Below are 5,757 nucleotides of genomic sequence, written 5' to 3'. Positions count from 1 at the left end.
AGATGCATGCATTTATACTGTTTCATTGAGAATTGCCATATCACACCTTTGTTGACATTATCATTAAGATAAGTGAGTTGTTTGTTAAGCCTAGCTAAAGAAAACATCTTCCTTTGTGTTATCATTTTCACTTCTTGACTAATAACATGTTATTTTAAAAAGCCTCAATTGATCTCATCAAAATATAAGAGGAAGAGCAAAAGTTAAAAGTTATTAGTTGTTCTTTGACCAAGGATATGTTTGCCATGGTTTGATGAGTTTTCTTATCTCTACTTTTGATTGTAATTGATATTACACTTTCATAAGGGCCTTATGGGTTGAGATTGCTGTTGAGGATGCTTGAGTTTAGTAGAGAAATTATGATGCTTCTTGTCCGTATTCTTATTTATCGACTCTTCATTCTCTAAACTTGTGGACATGTTTACCAAGCTCAGTATTCGCTTGGGGACAAGCGAGGTCTAAGCTTGGGGGAGTTGATACGTCCAAAATGCATTGCTATTTTGTATCATAATTTGTCTCTATTCATTGATATATTTCACTTTATGATAGTGTACTTATAGTGTTTTGGCTTATTTTACACAGTTTACAACTTTCTGGTGCCGAAACAGCAGACGCAGGATTCAGCGGAGAAAATACCACGAAGAGTTGCAATATCAGAACATCTCCAATTGCGCTGAAATTTTGTGGGCAGAAGTTTTCGAATGGATCCCGAAGACAGGCCAAAGAAGGACCGGAGGGGGCCACGGGTCACTCAGGCGACCTGCTGGCGCCCCCACCCCTAGGACGCGCCAGGAGGCCGCCTGGGTGATGGGCCCCACCTCCGGTGCTCTCCTTTGGCCAATACGTTCCACTTGACCTAAAAGCTCCGGGGACAGAAGAGTTTTCGCGATACCGCCGCCGCTCCGCGGCGGAAACCTACTAGGAATAAAAGACCTTTCCAGCGGGCAGATTCTGCCGGGAAGAACTCCTCCCGGAAGGGGAGATCGTTCTCATCGTCATCACCATCGCCACGGGAATTATCGATATCATCATCACCATCATCACCCACACCAGCACCTTCTCCACCTTCATCCAATCTACTTCACCATTGCAATCGGAAGTTGTACCTTGCACTATTCATCCCCTCTACTCTACCGGTGTTGATTACTCTTTTGTCATGAATGCTATTGAGTTTTGTTAGAGGATTATTTTTATGACGAGATTGTTAATCATATTTTCATTACCTCCGATCATGATCTCTTTTGTGTCTTGTGAGTAGTTCCACTAGTTCTTGAGGACACGAGAAAAGTCTAGATGCTAGTACTGACATGATGTTGAAGTAATATGTGTTGATTGGTATTTAAGTTATGGTGTTATTCTTCTAGTGGTGTTATGTGAACGTTGACTACATAACACTTCGCCTTTTTAAGGACCTAGGTGAATGCATCGTGTATAAAGAATGCTTATGGTGGGTTGCTGGAGTGACAGAAACCTGAACCCCAATTCACATACTTTTGCATGAGGGAGTATTGGATCCTAAATCTTATTGCTATGGTTAGGCTTTGCCTTAATTTCTCTCTTGTATTTGCGGATGCTTGCAAGAGGGATTAATCATAAGAGTGTGCTTGTCTTAGCCTAGATGGTGCACTAGTTAAGATCCACCCACATTACACTTATCAATACAAAACGTAGTACTAGACAGAGTATGGCGAAAGCACTTGACTATCTATCCCGTGTGTCCTCAGGAACGCCTTAGTCTTGATAAGTTTAGTCCCTCGGCTTATCCTTTGTGTTTAGAAGGATTGGGCCACTTGCTGCACCTCGACACGATTTACTTTACTTGCATTTATTTCCTTGTTGCTTATACAAGAAAACACATAAAAAGTTACCTTTCAGTACTTGCAGTTATTCCTTGCTCAAGATCACTTGTTGGGTTCGACACTCTTACTTATCAAAAAGGCTACGATAGATCCCCTACACTTTTGGGTCATCAACCACCTACTACTGAATCTGATATGTCGCAAGTAATTGATGATGCTACTTCTTCTATGCATGATGCTTATGATGACACTTTGCTTAATACTATTGTGCCACTTGGTGAATTTCTTGATGAACAAATTGCTAGAGTAAACGCTGAAACTGATATTTTTGGATATAATGAAATTTTTGAAATTGAACACTATGATGCACCTACTAGACCAAGCTCTCCTAGATATGAGTTGCCTAATATTCCTGAAGGTTATGTTATGGAAGGAGAGGTAGCTAGGGACTTTCACGCTTGTAAGGATAGAGATGATCATAAGAAATTTCTATGCAAGTGGAAGGAAAAATATTTGAATGTTAGAATGCAATATGATCTACTTCACCTATATTTGCTACTGATAAGGATTATGAATTCTTTGTCGATCCCGAGTTGATTACTTTGGTAGAATCTGATCCTTTCCATGGTTATGAATCTGAAACTTTTGTGGCACACCTTACTAAGTTGAATGATATAGCTACCCTATTTACCCATGAGGAAAAAATTCGTTATTACTATATTCTTAAGTTATTTCCGTTATCATTAAAGGGTGATGCTAAAATATGATTTAATTCTCTTGCTCCTGGTTGTGTGTGTAGTCCCCAGGATATGATATATTACTTCTGTGAAAAATATTTTCATGCCCATAAGAAACAAGCTACCTTGCAGGAAATATTTAAATTTGTACAAATTGAAGAAGAGAGCCTCCCACAAGCTTGGGGGAGGCTTCTCCACTTACTTAATGCTTTGCCTGATCATGCTCTCAAGAAAAATGAAATACTTGATATCTTTTATAATGGACTAACAGAAGCTTCTAGGGACCACCTAGACAGTTGTACTGGTTGTGTTTTCAGGGAATGAATTACTATTGAATAATATATTGAGCAATGATAATGATTGGACTATTCCTAAACCACCTCTAAAACCAATTACGAAGAAAAGAGGTATTCTATTTCGTAGTCCTGAAGACATGTAGGACGCAAAGAAATCTATGAAAGAAAAAGGTATTAAGGCTGAAGATATTAAGAATCTACCACCTATTGAAGAAATACATGGTCTTGATAATCTTACACAGGTAGTAGAGGTAAATTCTCTCCGTAGATTTGATGAAGGTGATATTCCTTATAATAAGTGTGCTAGCCAATGCTAGGATGAATTTGATAACTTTATCTTAAGCAAGAAAATTTCAATGCTTATGTTAGTAGACAATTGAAACATAATGCTTACATGCTTGATCGCTTGGGTGAAAATTGAGAAGAGTTTTAAATGATCTTAGGCTTATTAGTAAACATGCTTCCATGGTAACTACTCAAGTAGAACAAGTACTTAAGGCTCAAAATGATTTGCTCAATGAGATGATTAGTAAGAACAATGATCATTATGTTAGAGTTGTGACTAGAGGAGGTAGAATGACTCAGGAATCTTTGTATCCTGAGGGCCATCCTAAGAGAATTGAGCGGGATTCTCAGAGAGCTAATATTGATGCTCCTGGTCATTCTAATAAAAATAAAAAAGGATGACGATAGGACTTTGCATGCTGCTAGTGAACCTATTATAGACTCACATGAAAAGCCAAATGATATCTCTATTTCTGATGCTGACTCACAATTTGGTAATGAAAATGAACCTAGTGATAATATTAATGATGATGCTCAACCTAGTAATGATAATGATGTGGAGATTGAATGTGATATTGATCTTGATAACACAGAACCTAAGAGCAAAAGATATGATAAAAGAGACTTTGTTGCTAGGAAGCATGATAGAGAAGGAGAACCATGGGTTCAAAAACACATGGCATTCCCTTCTAAATTATCCAAGAAGAAGGATGATGAGGATTTTGAGCACTTTGTTGAAATGCCGAGACCTGTCTTTTTACGTATGCGCTTGACTGATATTCTGAAAATGTCTCCTTATGCTAAGTATATGTAAGACATTGTTACAAATAAAACAAAGATACCGGAAGCTGAAATTTCCACCATGCTTGCTAATTATACTTTTGAGGGTGGAATACCAAAGAAACTAGGAGATCCCGGAGTACCTACTATACCATGCTCTATTAAAGGAAATTATGTTAAAACTGCTTTATGTGACCTTGGAGCCGGTGTTACTGTTATGCCTTTCTATTTATATCATAGACTTGATTTGAATAAGATGACACCTACTGAAATTTCCCTGCAAATGACTGATAAATCAACTGCTTTACCCATCAGTATTTGAGAGGATGTGCCTGTTGTGGTTGCAAACGTTACTATCCTTACGGACTTTGTTATTCTTGATATTCCCGAGGGCGACAATATGTTGATCATCCTTGGTAGACCCTTTCTGAATACTGCATGTGGTGTTATTGACTGCAACAAAGGCAATGTCACTTTTCATGTTAATGGTAATGAGCATACGGTACACTTTCCAAGGAAACAACCTCAAGTTAATACTATCAACTCCATTGAAAAAATTCCAACGATTATTATTGGAGACTTTGAAATCCCTCTCCCTATTGTCAAGAGGAAATATGACTTACTGATTGTTGGGGACATGCATATCCCCATTGATGTAACCTAGTGTTATTTGTAAATTCTCTCGTTTCATGTCATTCAAAAAAAGTTTCTCAATAAGACTTGATCAACCTTATTGATGGATTCTTTTTGACAAACATGAGATGGATGACTTTAGAAAGCACAACTTTCTACATCCAAGTTTTATTTTCTCTTCTTTAGTTTCAATTTAGTAAAAATTCTATTATTTCTCTTTTTTCCGTTTTATCTGTGCAATAGAAAAATGACCTGAAAATAAAAAGTCTCTGAATGCCCTAAAAATTTAGTATGATTTTTTCAGGAATATTTAAGAATTTTTGGCACTGAGAATACATCACGGGGCAACACGAGTGGGCCACAAGCCTGCAGGGCGCGACCACCACCTGGTCGCGCCCCTTGGCTTGTGGGTCCCACATGGACCCCCTTCACTTATTATAGCATTGATCCACTCCGTCTTCCTACAGAAAAAATCACACCATTGCTCAAACCCGTGTTCTAGCTCATCGTGCTGCCATTTTCAATCTCCTTGCTCAAAGCTCCATTTGCAAAACTCCTTTAGGGGATTGTTCATTGGTACGTGACTCCTCCAATGGTCCAATTAGTTTTTGTTCTAGTGCTTTATGTTTTGCAATTTTTTGCTGCTGTGGTGACCTTGTTCTTGAGCTTGCATGTCAAATTTGTAGGGTCAAGTAGTTTTGATGCATGATATAGCCTCTAGGCACTTGTGCGAGTAGTTGTTATAAGTTTTGTTGATTTTTTTTTACGTCACTAAAAATTTCAGAATTTTTTCAGAGAAAGAAAGGATGAGGAGATTGTTAAGAGGCTCTTCAAGCCGGGGTTTTAAAGAAAGTAAAAAATGAGAAGCCTAGATACAATATTCCCCGCTCCGCGGAGGTTCGACCATGTGAATGGCCAAGTGAGGCATTCTTAATGGCGGCCGGAATTTTTGAAGGTTTCTATTATATAGCAGAGAATGTAGGCATCACCGACTTCCTCAACGATAAGTGTGACCAATATCTCCTACTTACTAATACTTCCGTGCAAATTTTTCACTTTTATCTTAGGAAGAATCCTCCCAAGGTAGAATTTCATTTATGTGATGTGCCTAAAGAATGTCACTTTACGACTTTTGCAATGTTTGCAAAATACCTTTTGAGGGTAGCATCAGTGAACCACGTCCTAGAGACATGGAGGACTTTCTTTCCACAATCATTGTAGGGGAAG

Source organism: Hordeum vulgare, chromosome 6H (assembly GCF_904849725.1).
Source record: "Hordeum vulgare subsp. vulgare chromosome 6H, MorexV3_pseudomolecules_assembly, whole genome shotgun sequence".
Classification (NCBI taxonomy): domain Eukaryota; kingdom Viridiplantae; phylum Streptophyta; class Magnoliopsida; order Poales; family Poaceae; genus Hordeum; species Hordeum vulgare.
This window is presented reverse-complemented; position numbering follows the sequence as displayed.